The sequence below is a fragment of the Heterocephalus glaber genome, unplaced genomic scaffold (genome assembly GCF_053883595.1).
Source record: "Heterocephalus glaber isolate CG9 unplaced genomic scaffold, H.glaber_assembly_v1.0 deba00001444, whole genome shotgun sequence".
NCBI lineage: Eukaryota > Metazoa > Chordata > Mammalia > Rodentia > Bathyergidae > Heterocephalus > Heterocephalus glaber.
The window spans coordinates 17,397,218-17,411,671 of NW_028258297.1; the positions used below are offsets into that span (position 1 = coordinate 17,397,218).

The following is a 14,454-nucleotide window of genomic DNA, read 5'->3' on the forward strand; positions in this document are numbered from 1 at the left end:
GAATATATTCTTAAACACTGGCAAAAGTTCAGTCCTCATATACTGAGAAAGAACAGTCTAATATTGTTCTGCACCCATGCATGGTCTGCCTATCCTCTAGAGCCAAGGTAAAATTTTAAAAATGTATTAATTATGATGACATTTCACAACTAAAATTATGCTATGAAAAAGAGAGAAAATGGTCAAAATTGCTGTATGTCCAGATTTTTTTTACATTAAGAGATAATCCTGATTTGTGTTCAGAGTATAAACATAAGCTCCAGGAAGACCAGACTCTTCTGGTCCTTATCACTAAACTGAGGTTTTCTGACCTTGCCTTTTGAACCCTGAGGACAAAGTTTCTGAGGCAATCCCAGTGAAACTTCCACCTACCACCAAAGTTAAAGTTTTTCCCACTTGCCCTTCAGAACCTAAGATTCCCTCCCTCTTATCCTTTAAAATCCAAGGGGGAAATTCCCAAGCCAGCTATAATTAAAACCTCTACAAAACTATATTCACCCATAGCTAATTTTGTTCAAGCCCCTCAAGGACAATATCGCTTAGAAAAAGTAAGTCATGGATTCGGCCAAGCCTGTGTCCATAGGCATTTTTCTCTCAGTGACCTCAAACAGATCAAACAAGACCTAGGAAAGTTTTCAGATGATCCTGATAAGTGCACTGATGTCTTTAGGGGACTTACCAAACCTATAAATTAGGTTAAAAAGATATAATGTTACTTTTAAATCAAATGTTAAATGGTAGTAAGAAACAAACAACATTATAAGCTGCCATTGCATATGGAGATAAATATCATATTATCAATTTTAGGGAGCCAGGGCACAGACAGTTTGGGGAGCAGCTGGTCCCTACTGGATGGAGCCCAAGCAGGCCCCACACAGGACCCCAACTGGCATACTAATCAGACAAGAGATTATAATAAGAGATATTTTCAGATTTATATTATTATTTTTTTAAACAATAAATTTTAATAATGCTTTAAATAAAATGTATTATACACTGTGCTAATATTCAACTTAAGAGTAGGAGACAAAATATGGCACCTTCTTTTAGCTTTTTCCATCAAATTATATCTTCCCTAAGCTTTACTCATCCCCCCATAATAACATCAGAGTATTTGACTTTATTTGTTCTTTAATTTAGAGGTGAAGCCAGACCCAGGCAAATCGCTAAGATTTACCATGTAATTTGAAGACTGTCTGCCCTGTGGACAGCTTCAAACTGCTCTCCAAAGTGGTCTGTATTTATCTGATGTTGACTCATTCTACAAAAGTGTTCCACCCAGGTATCATTATAAAATATTTTTTTCCCCATTAAGTTTATTGGTACATTTTCAGTATAAAATACAGTTACATTCATCATTGGGATCTTGAACCATTACATGAGTATCTTGGTTCTTATTTTTTCCCCCCTTCCCTTGCCCTCCCTTCACCCCCTCCACCCTTCTCTATTTGCAAAGACCTTGTTTCCATTTTTTTTCCTCTTCTCATATTTTTCCTTTCCCTTTTTTCCCTTCCCCTACCCCTCCCAATTCCCCTGTTCTTTTAGACCTTTTCTTCCTGTTACACAATATCAGTTACACATGTTTAAAATTACAATATTAAGATCTAGGAAACATTACCACAGATTTTACAGAATTTAAAAGGATATAGAAAGCATATTACAAAAATCTTTTTTGAAATAAATTTGACAACTTCTAAGAAGCACCTTGGAAGACAAATTAATGAAACTAACTCTGGAGGAAGTATAAAATTTGAATAGCACCTATTAAAGAAAGTATATTCCTAGCTTGAAAACTTACCTATATGACAGCAGCAGGCTCATAAACATTTTAACTGATAAATTATATCAAACAATTAAAGCAGAAAAAAGAAGGAACACTTCGCCCCTCATTTTAGGAAATCAACATTGTGCTAATCCTAAAACTGGATAAAGATAATAGAAGAAAAAGTATGAACATAGATAGAAATTTGTTTAACAAAACAAACTATTGGAAGTCAGATCTGGCAGGATGTAGAAAGTGGTTTTGTTATAGGGATGGCAGTGTTGGTTCAGCATTGGAAGATCCACCCCCAAAAGTCATCATTTTAACAGAGGAAAGGAAAAAGCCATATGATCCTGTCAGTATGTGGAGAAAAAGTAGTGGACTAAATTCTACAGATGTTCATGGTAAAAGCTATCAGGAGACTAGAAGTAGAACAGAACTTCTCAACAGACAAAAAACATGTACTGCATACCTCCAGGAAAAATGCCTTATATGAATGGAGAAGATACAATGCTTTTTTCTTAAGGTGGGGAACAAGGGCAGATAGGCCTACTCTTCATCTGTCCATTAAGCTTTGAAACATAGGCCCAAACCAAAATAATCTGGCAATAAAATGAAACAATTAGGATAGGATTGGCAAGATAGAAGTAAAAATCTTTATATGTAGATGAAATGATCATCTACAGAGAAAATAGTAAGAAATCTCTAGGAGCCCCTAGAACTTGTACTTGAATTTAGCAGGATTGGAAAACACAAAGTATATATAAAAATTCAGGTGTGTGTATACTTGCTATAAATGAAGAATTGGATATTGAAATTTAAAAGTTATGTAGGAGTACAAAGGACCTAGAAAAGTTGAAAACAAAAAAAAAACAAAAACAAAAGCAAAAGCAGTGTTGGAAGACATTTAGTACCTAATTTTAAGACTTCTTCTAAAGTTACAGTAATCAAGGCAGTGTTGGTGTAAGGAAAGACATATAGATCATTGGAATAAAACAGAGAATCTAGAAATAGAACCACACATATATGGTCCACTGAGTTTTGAAAGATTATTTAACATTAGCATTTTATAGAATATAAACTCAATTCAAGAGCCGAGGAAGAGATAGTGTTTTCAGCAAACGGCACTAGAACACCTGGTATCTGTATATAAAAAATTAACCTCAACCCTTTTTTTCCATACATGAAACTAACTTGAAGGGATCTATGAAACTAAATAAGAAAGCCTAAAAGCATAAAACTTTAAGAAGAAATTATAAGGGAAAATATTTATGAATTCAGGGTAGGCAAGAACTACCTAGGATACAAAAAACATGTATTAAAAAAATTGATAAATGAGATTCCATCAAAATTTAAAACTTTAAATGACATCATTAAAATGAAAAGTAGTCCTTAAACAGACCATATTTACAGTGCATATAACCTATGACCAGAATATATAAAGAATTCTTAGAGCTCATTAATAGACAACCCAATTAAAACATAGACATAAGAAGATGATAAATAGCCAGTATAGCACAAGGAATGGTGTGCAACTCTAGAATCAGAAAAATACTAATCAGTACAATAATAAGATTGAATTAGACACTCATTAGGGAGATGAAGTTAAAAGTTTTAAAAGCCTTGTCATGACTTTTTCTTTTTGTTGGATTCTCCCGCTTTGCGTTTAATTTGTCACTCCCAACGGATTCATTCTGCTGGGTTTCCTGGGGTTGTGATCCTCATTGTCTTTTCCTAGGGTATTGTCTAAAATTTTTTGAAGTGCTGGTTTGGTATTTATCAGATTTATATTCTTAATGGTCTAAAAAGGACAAGATCTAAGCCTCTTAATTATTTTAAAATAACAACTATTCAATGGGGGAAAAAAAGCCCTTCTGCCTTTTTAGATCACTTACAAGAGGCATTGATAAAACATACATCCTTAGCTCCTAAATCAACAAAAGGACAGATTATTCTTAAGGGTAAGTTTATTACACAGTCAGCCCCAGATATTAAGAAAAATTTACAAAAGATGGCTTTTTCTTCAGACAACTCACTTAATACTTTATTAAAAATTGCTTCTTCTATATTTTACAATCCAGAGCAAGAGGAGATAAAAACAAAAAACCAAAAAAAACAAAAACAAAGAACCTAAAAAAGGTGGCAGCCTTAGCAACAGATCTAAAAAAAATAGACTCTAGTTCTGATTCTTGGGCCCCAAAAGGATCCAGATGACTAAACCTACCTGCTACCACTGAAAAGCTAGGCCATCTCAAAAAGGACTGCAACAAGAGGCCCCCTAGACCAGGTCCTGACTATAAAGGCAACCACTGGAGGTTGGCCTGCCTTCTGAGGCAAAGGCCCCAAAGTTCAGACCCATCCTTCCAGTTGGTCCAACAAGACTAAAGGGCCCCGGGACACTCTCTGCCTTCACCCTCTGGCTGGACTGTCATCTCCATGGAAGAGCCCTGGATAATCATAACTATAAAAAGAAAGCAGCCTATTGTTAGACACTGGCACCTCTCTCTCTGTTCTTCTCTCCAACCCTGGGCTTCCTTCTAGCCATCATACATCAATACAAGGAGTCACTAAAATAGAGGGCCAACTTAAAAAGGACCATACACTGTGATCCTGTGGACTCCATGGACAGTCAAGATAACAGGTCTAGACTCCTGGGTACATCACATCTAACTCAAGCCCTAAAAACCAGAGACTGTTGCTGAGTGTAAACAACCACCCAAATATTCCTATAAACCCATAAAAGACTTAAAGATCTTGTTTAAACAAAAAGGCCAAACCCTCAAATAAATAACCAAAAATGTTGTCCCGGGCCCTTTTACTATTTACCTTACCATTTAAAAGACAATACAATTCTTTCCTAATATAGACAAAAAAATATACAACATTGCTACAACAAACATCTTGCTAGATATGTGGCCTGCTCCCCTTGTCAAATGCATCAGGACTTCCTTGGTAGATATCCCCACCTCAAAGAGATGATTAAAATAAACTACAAAACTATATAAATAAAACATGAGACAGCTCAGTGATTTATACCATAGCCCACCATTACAAAATAGCTGAGTGGCCTATAAATTCTACCCTTAATGATCCTGGACATAATCAAAGATTTTCTAAAAGTGCCACTAGAGCCTCTCTACAGACACTAATAAAACCCCTATTAAATAAAAATAAAAACCCTACCATGAGAGCCAACAATCAGATATAAAGATGGCTTCTTCCAGATATGAGATTATATGTGGTTAACTCCTACGATAGGACAGCTTAATAAAAAAGCCCCATTATGTTAAAAACTAAAAAAAATCACTCCTGTTCTCACTGACCTGACTCTACTAAATACCTGGGATAAACACCCCTTAAACAATGTATACATACTATAGTTTTGCAGGTTAAAGACTGGTTTACAACAAATTGGTTAAATTACCCTGTTGTTAGATAAAAACCCCCAATAAAACTCATTGGTCCTACAAAACCAATTTGTGGCCCTGGCTACCACCTATATAGATAGGGAGAAACACGCTGAGATTTACATGGTTACAAGGCAGGAGCGTGAAAAACATTGTCAAACGTACAAACTTACCCCACTTACAACACTGATGGTCTAAAAGCATGTTTCACTGATATGATCTTTTAGCTTCCATCTTTATCCCTTCCTTAAGATGAAAAGATGTTATACAACACATTGAGACTTATTACACTCAATGGGTCTTAAATGACACTTCAACTACTCTCTCTCTTTTACATAAAGAGATAAAATTAATGAGACAAGCTGTTGTCCAAAATCAAATGCTGCTAGCTATATTAACAACAACACAAAGAGATACTCATACAATTATAAAAGCTAAATATTATATATACATTCCTGATATTTCTGCTAATATCTTGATGGCTGTTTAAGATACTAAACAACAGGTTAAGGCCACGTCAGATTCTGAGATTCCCCGAGACTTCTCCTTTTCCTCTCTATAAAAGGCTATTACTAACTCTTCCTGGTGGAAATATCTGTTGGCTATACTCATAATATTCCTGTTAATCTTATTGTTTGGCCCATGTATGCTTAACTGTCTTTCTGGCCTTGTCTTCTCCAGACTCAAAGCTATATGCCTGCCCATGATAAAAATGTGTGATGCCCATCGAGGACCTTTAGATAGACCTTCTAAAAGATATCCCTGACTACCAACCACAAGTACCACCCACCCCTTTCAGCCTAAAATAGTTAGAGCAGTCATCACCCCTTGGCCCCTCATGTCAGTTCAGGAAACTTCTTCAGAGGGGTAAATACTGTAGATAGATGAGCTAGGTAAAAATATTATAGGCTAAGTCCTTGACAGGGCCAGGATAAAGGGAGAAGAAACCACAGCTCCACATCAGCTAAAAACCAGGCCTCAAGATGGAGACAGGATGACCAGACCCACACACTTCTTCAAAGAACTGGGCTTAGTAAAGTCTAGCCAGACAGTGATCACCCTGGGAGTGACCAGAGACCTCTGGACCCACCGCCCCCTGGGAAAATCCTTGTTCTTTTCACCCAGGCTTGCCTGGTGACTTGCTTCCCAATTAGACCACCATTAGTCCATGTTCATGGCTCTCCCCACATTGTACCCACACGGGTTTCACCCTGTAGAACTTCTCTGTAACATGGGATCCTTGGATACCCACCAGGGACCACTTGTGACCCTCAGGAACTTTCATATCAATAAATATCTTCCTACTTTTAACCTTTGTCATTGCTAGGACCCATTCTTTGATTTGTATAGAACAAAAACTCAGTGTATCCTACAGTTAACAGGTTGAGAGATATAACATTCTATATTTCATATTTCTCATGACACTTCCATGATTATGATAGTAAGTATCCATCCCAAACAAGTTTTGTCACTACACCTTGATATTTTTACTATATCAAGGGGTGTTTTATAAACAATGGTCTTGAATGGAAAAGAATTCAATGTGAATAAATTTGCTCTAATTTTTTTCTAATTTACCAACCTATGCCATGAAAACATTTTATCCTTTTAGATACATCTTAAACATTTTCACCAAGGAACAAAATAAGTGAATAAAACCTACTCCATTTATTCAACAAAATGCATGAAGCTTAGTACCTTACATCATAGCCGGTGTTGCACAAGCTGACTCCAAATCAGGAATGCCTGTGGGAACATGCCAAACACCACAGTGCCCTTTTGTCAGCTCAGCACTGTTTACTCAGTGAGTTCTCCCCCCGATCCCCCGAGTGAACAGCAAATCCACATCAATCATCCGTGCTAATCAAAACAGTTTGCTGAAGCTTCATTAAGTGGGGATCGTCTTATTTCTCTAACTCTTCAGCACTGAAATGGGGACACATTGCTCATCATGATGCTTTTGCATACCAGCAGAGTAGAGTTTCTTCCAGGGCTACAGGTCATAGGTCTTAAGTTGTTGCTTTGTTTGTTTTATGGTGCTAAAAACAACTCAAACAAAGCAAAATAAAACAAAGCAAGAAAACCCCCACAGAACAGATAAATCTATACTCTTAACAAATATTAAGTGTAGTACAATACAGCATTACTGACAAGATCTTTACAACTTTTCTCTTATGGGGCTGAGACTGGTTTTTGATACTCCTTGGTTGCCAGCATTTAATGAGATGCAGCAATCACAAGACAATACAACATTTAAAAATGAATAAACAGTTTTGTTTATACACTCTATTGACAAGTTTGTGATTATTAGAAATCAGCTGAGAAAAATACATGCATTTAATTTCATCTTACTCTATACTATTGAATTAATGAAATAAAAACTATACTTTATCATGGTAAAGTCAGTAGTACACCATGAAGAAGACTTAAGAGATGATCCTTTCCCTGGGAGAAAAGAGTTCCACAAGCAAAAATGTTACAAAAATCACATACAGCACTTCCACAATCTCCAAATAGTCTCTAACTCTCAGAAAAAATAACAGCCTCTTGGATTGTATCCAGCTGAAACAATTTCAACCAATACCAAAACAAGCAAGTGTGTGCCAATGACTATGTACAGAATCAACAATGACTTTTTGTAGGATGCCAGCAAAAAACTTTACTTCTATTAGTTCATTTATGTCAGAGATCAAAGAGGGAAACAATGAATGCTGCATATTGGCCTTACAAACGTAGATTTTATTTTACTTTGTGTATTCAGAGGAGGTACCAGGAATAAATAAATGTAGAGAAAAAACTAGGGAAGAAAATACTGAACATTAGAATATTCCCCATGTAAGTGACTTCACCATGCAAATCAAAGACTGGAACACAGGCAAAATCTTTCATTAGCAATAAAAATAAAGTAACTTATCTTGTTAATTTATATGGGGGCTGTCTAACTCTAGACCAAAAAACAAAGAAATAAAGTTGAAACTTGAATTCTGTCCTTATGAGAACTGCTTGTGATATTCATCAAAGTCCTATCCTCTACTACAATACTAGAGAGTGATTAATTATGAGAGTAAACATTTTCCCATACTTGTAACAAGACACCTTTTTTGACTTAAGTCTAATCAGGCTCCTTTAAGCCCTTAAGGTCTTGGGTCCTGACATTGGTGTCCAACTCTACATTTTCTAAAAGGAGCAAAGACTCTTGCCAAGCTGGTTTAGAGAGGGCTCCTCATACTTGATACCTGAGCACCTCATTATCTGACTAAATTCTTCATCTCTCACCACCTCTGGGTGTTGTTGGCTTACCAGGCAGCCTTCAGCAAGAGTTCTGTCAAGTTGAGTTAGCTAGAATCCCCACCACCACCCTGAATGTTTTCTCTTAGTAATATTCTGACCACCAGATGCCCCACTCTTCTTGCCTGTAACTCCCCACTGGTGTGTTCTGTGTTCTGTCTTCGGACTTGGCCCAGATTGAAGTTCTTCTGTACCATTGCAATAGTTCCTGAATCAAATATGTTTTGATCATTTTGCTGTCCAGCTCTGTTTTTTTCTCTGAAAGCAACAGGACTTTTTAATTTCTTCAAATAGCTATTTCAATTATGATCCCTTTGTTTGCACCGACAGATTTAGATCCAAAAATATGTATATCCTTTTAATTGATGGCAAGTAATTATGGAACTCCTTTTTCCTCACAGAAGAGACTGTCTGCTTCTAAAGATCCCAAAATAAATGAAAATTCAATAAAATGCTTAGGATTTTCCCAATCCATTTATTTATGTACTTTTAAAGTACACATTAATGACTATAAGGAAGTAGCCACATATAGCCAGAATCTTAGACTTTGGAATTCAATTAATCCCAGATTAGTTGTGTTATTTACAAACTCTTTCTGCCTATTTTTCTTTCTTTTGATTTTGGAATACTTATTTGTGTTCATTTTACAAGACTGTTATGGAGATTGGGTTGTAGACTTCACATTAGCCCCCTAGCATGGTGCTGGAATAAAACAGTCATTCTCTCAATGGCAGTGATTATTATTCATTCATTCCACAAATATTTATTGACTCTACTGCATTCCAAGCACAGCAGTAGGTGCTAGGGATACAAAGATAAATAACATGTGCTTGCTCTCCAGTGGTTTCATAAACTACTGGGAGAGATTATTATATCAGAATAATACTTATGGTCATACTGCAGACAGTCTGAGCTTAGTAGGAAGAGGAAATTAATGAAACCTCTTCATCTGTACACACGTTTGGTCTGTCACTGGGGTCAGGTAAAAGGGCTGAAAACCAAGACCAGACCAGGCCACAACAAGCCTTTATTAAGGGAATAGATCTGCAGGGCTGTCTCTGAACAAAGGAGAGACAAAAGCCATATGGCCAGGGAAAGGAGTCTTTTATAGAGCCTGGGGTGGGGTTTGTAGGGGCTGAGGTGGGGTTGAGTGAGGTAGTGACTAGGGAATGGAGGAGCTGGTGATGTCACTAGGTGGTAGGAGGTGAGTTAGTATTAGGTTACTTTCTAGGTGGGAACAGGGGCATCCTGGGAAGAAGGGTTTATTCTTTGGTGGGAGCAACCATCTTGGCATGACATCACACAGGGGAGGGGGCAAGGCAAGATAGGAAGAGGGCAGCTACTATCCATAATAGCTGCTGAGGGAGTGGGAGACCTATCATTCCAGGCTTTTGTTTTATGATAGTTGAGCGAAGGTCTCTTCTTCTGGAGCCGCTTTCTGCTGACAAGGGGTGAAGATTGGGGCTAGACCTGGATCTGATGAGGCCTGTGGCAAGTGGGGACCTCTTCCTTTTGTTGTACTGGCTGGTACCCTGCCATGATGAACTCCGTGACTGTCTGGCTGGTGAATGCCCTCATTTGTTCCTGGAAGAAATTTTGAAAACAGCGAACCAGGCACGGTCCAAACAGAGAATTAAACAGATAATACTGAGGGGTCCCAAGAGTAGTAATAGCCAGGGGAGTAATGAACTCCAGGAACCAAACATACCCTACCATTGATTAGTACCTTGGGGGGCATATCTATCTGGCCCATTGAGTTTTAATTTTTTTCATTTGACATGTAATTTTTTTTTCATTATTTACATAGGTTTCACAGAGACAGCTGGATGTTTAGGGCTCATTTGTTATGGAAGTTAAGAGACTGTTATGGAAGAGATCATAGCTCCTGATCTAAGGGCCCATGTGTCATGTCCTTGCTCTTAGAGAATGAGTGGAAAAGTGATAAACACAATTTATATAATCTTTATAATCCTTTTTTTTTGGAATATAAAAGGTATATGTAACTGAGCAAATGTCTTTTGGAGGCCAACATACCAATGAGTGTAGTGTTACCTTAAACCTGACTTGTCCTTTAAATTCAAGGCCATGAAAACACACATTTTAGGTTGATAGTTCCAGCAAAGCCATGGAATAGTTGTGTAAAGGACAGTTTTATTCCTGTTATCTCTCAGTTTTTGGAAGCCTCCTAGATATATTTAAAAATAAAGAGAACTGATAACCTCAACAAGGACACTGGCCAACTTAAGGTGATCAAGTGTAACATAAAAGGCTTGATGTTTTTAGACACAGGTAGGTATCCAGAAAATATGAGCACAATGAGAGAAGAGGGATCATAAACCGAGAACAAGGATGTACATTATTTTAAAAGGAATAAATCTTGTAGCTGCTTGGTATAGAACTTATCCTGACTGTGGCTGACAAGCAGGTGATTTTTTCCCAATACTCTTACTTTATGTTTTTTTGGGGTTTTTTTTGTTTTTGATCACTACATGATAGTTAGTTATCACAGAATCAGAAAAACACTTATCTAACAGGAGAGATCTGGAGACCAGTGGTTTCTAGGGTTGGACACCTGTAAAGGACTTATTTTAATTTTTCTGAACAGAATCTATACACACTTGTAGCTAATTAATGATTTTCCCTTCTATTTAGTACCCAAAGTTTTGTCTTTTTGAAGTGGCTGTGTCATGAGTGAACCAAAAGATTTTAATGGGTGGGCTATGTCTTAATTTTTCTGAAGTCTAGCTTTATTATTATGCCATTGTTTTATACCTCTTTTGGTTATTTTTTCTGGTGGGTGTTTAAGACCAAGTTAAAGTGAGACTTGTGTCAATCAATATGAACCTCTTGTTATCTATTAAGGTCAATTAAGTCTCCCCAGGCCATTACTTTGGAACCATTCATAGTGCCTCTTTGCTTTTCTGTCAGTGTCAGCCATCAGGATGGGTCATGGCCTTGCTTGACCAAGTTTCTTTCAGTGAAAGCATTGGAGATTTTTTTCTTGGTGACCCTCCTTTGGCATACAGTACATTGTCCTCTGGTGTCCAGCAATCTCCCAGTTTAGGAGGTTGAGTGAATTACCAAAGATGTAGGACCCTGTAGAGAAGGTTCCCTCATGTCCTGGAACTTTGTTGACCTTGAGGGGCCAGGGGAAAAATATTGGCTGTCCTCATAGCCCAGTTACCTTTTAGTTTTGGTCTCCAAACTTTAGTTGTTGAACACCCAGAAGAGAAGGTCAATAGCATTAGTAATTAACAAGAGTAATGAACTTAACTATTATAATTTTACCTGAATAACAAGCATTTTGGAATTTAAAATGTAGAGAACTGTTACAGTTATCAGTCATGGTTGTTTTTTAGTAGTTGAATTCCTGTAGAATATTAACAGAAAAAAAGCCACAAATAATATTTTAACATGACAATTATGATGACTTTACCTTTGCAAAACATTTAAATGTCCATCTTGTTATAAAATAGCTGTTGTTAAATGTACTCATTTTTTAAAAACACCAAAAGTTTTTATCTAAATTATCTTTTAAAAAATAAATAAATAAATAAATAATCTTTTGATAGGATACCATCTAAAGAAAATATCTCAGCCCATATATGTATCTGTTGTCATAAATAGCTGGAGTGTATGAAAAGGCAAATACCTGAATCAAAAAGAGGTTATTATCATAAACAAATATTAGAAAACCTGTACAGTCAGAAAGTACAAATACATTTACTACATCAGAAAAAAATAAAACCTTGTTATTGTTGTTTTTTACAGGATATTTAGTCCTTTGAAAATGCCCAGTGTAAGCATACCATAATAACATATTTAGAATTTATCCCTTTGATGACAATTGATATAAACAGTATAATAATATAATTAAGTAATATTTATTGATATAAGTCTTTTATAAGGCTATGAAAACTATCAGGTCAGTGTGTTGTAAGATGAAAACTGTTGAGGTCCCCCTAGTGAACAAAGGCTGGTAAATATTTCCATGCGGCTGCTCCTTTGTTCACCAAGGGGAGCATGCCTTGAACTTAATAAACTATATCTATAAACAAAACAGCTGTACAATTGGACAAAAAACAAAGATATAAGACAATTTATAAAACTAGAGTGCAATATATATTTAATATATATTCAAATATATTTAACACAATGGAATTAAAATATCTTTATAATTTTAGGTTTATAATTATAAATAAGACTATTTAAAACTTTTTATAAGTCAATTAACAGAGATCTCTTGTAGAATTAGAATCAGAAGGAATGAAAACTCTATTCTTGTAAACCTTTATAACAAACTTAAAACCAATAAGCAAACATATATACTTCCTTCACAAATCACTTTTGCACACCTTCTTGACATACCTAGGCCTTTTGGTCTTGTCCTTTTAACCAGACATATAAAATCCTTTTATATCAAAAATATATCTTTTACTTATAGCTTTTTAAATATTTTGTCTCTGACTCACTATAAACCTTTTATGAGGCAGAGAGTCATATGGTCTCTGTGGCCTCTATCTGCCTAGCCTAGCTGAGAGTCCCATTGTGGGAAATTTTTTGAAATAGACATCAGGATTAGAGAAGGAGCCTAAGCAGTTTTTAATTTGAGAATGATCAAAGAAAGAGAAAGGTACATGTACTCTAACAATGCCCTTGGTCCCAGCAACCCCTCAGAGAGGCATCTGTGTGGGTGGGGCCGATGTTGGAAGGGTGGGTAGCAAGAATGAGTTCAGGGAGATGGTGGGGATGGGGGAGGAGGAGGTAAAGGAGGGTCACAAGATGGTGGAGAAGGGCCATGTGGTGAGGTGGAAGGAGACAAAGGAGAGGTACAAGATGGTGGCAGAGAAGGGTCACAAGATGGCTGGGGAGAAGAAGCACGGGATGAGGCAGAAGGGTTTAGAGGGTTATAAGGTGGGGGAAGTGTGAGTGGTGAGTGATCAGCTGGATCGAATGTTTTGGAATCAGAAGAAGTGGAATTTGGAAGGGCGGGCTGCGAAGCTTGGGGTAGGAGTACTTGAGAAGGAGAACAGGTTTGACAGAGGGAGGGTTGAGAGCATAGGTAGAAAAAAGGCTTGTACGTAAGGGATTTCTGACCATTTGCCATTGCGCTGACAGAAGTTGTGTAAATCACACAGTAAGTTAAAATTGAAAGTGTCATTTTTGGGCCATGGAAACCCATTATCTAATTTATACTGAGGCCAAACCTGATTACAATAGAAAACAAGCCTTTTTGGCTTAAAGTCTGGTCCCAACAATCCGAGGGGTTTGAGTTGTGCCAGAAGGCAGCCCGGAGGCATTGAGGGACGGGGTTTGGATTGTTGGGCCCCCTTGTTAGAGCGGGTGAGGAGGAGGCAGCTCCCTGGGAGAAGGACAAAGGGGAGAAGCGTCCTTGTCTCCTTTGAAAATCTCTGAGTGAGTCTCCCAGAGGGAGAGAACGAGAGGAGGGCCGATGGGACGTCTCCCAGGGGCATGGTCCTGGGCCCAGCAGCCTTGGGGGTTCTCGGACCAAGCACTTGGATTTCTGAGAAGTCCCCAGAGGGAGAGAGAATGAGACAGAAAATCCGACAAGAGGGAGGGTGAACTTCCTACTCACTCAGGGATTGGTGACCGGTGTGGATGTGTAGCATCAGCAATGGCAAAGGTAGAAAGCCCCGGTGGGTCCTGGCAATGGCAGATACGGTCCGTCCAATGGAGATGGCCAAAAGGTCAATCAACCCCATCCTGCGGGGGATCATCCATTAATGGACCATCTACCATTCTAGTTACAGCACCACAAATGTCAGGTAAAAGGGCCGAAAACCAAGACCAGACCAGGACTTTATTAAAGGAATAGATCTGCTGGGCTGTATCTGAACAAAGGAGAGACAAAAACCATATGGCCAGGGCAGGGAGTCTTTTATAGAGACTGGGGTGGGGTTTGTAGGGGCTGAGGTGGGGTTGAGTGAGGTAGTGACTAGGGAATGGAGGAGCCGGTGATGTCACTAGGTGGTAGGA

The 14,454-nt window shown here is 37.7% G+C and overlaps 1 protein-coding gene across 5 annotated transcripts in view; it reads right to left on the bottom strand.

Annotated features, from left to right (window-relative positions):
- The window catches only part of Slco1a2 (solute carrier organic anion transporter family member 1A2), a 115,847-nt gene that overhangs the window by 61,617 nt on the left and 39,776 nt on the right, over window positions 1-14,454 (bottom strand). The window contains exon 1 of one of the 5 annotated variants that reach the window (XM_087214041.1): window positions 6,868-6,882. The exons of the other annotated variants lie outside the window; for them this stretch is intronic. The gene's annotated coding sequence lies outside the window, so the exon portion shown is untranslated. Of the gene's footprint in view, window positions 1-6,867; window positions 6,883-14,454 lie in introns of those variants that run through there. 5 annotated transcript variants of the gene reach the window in all.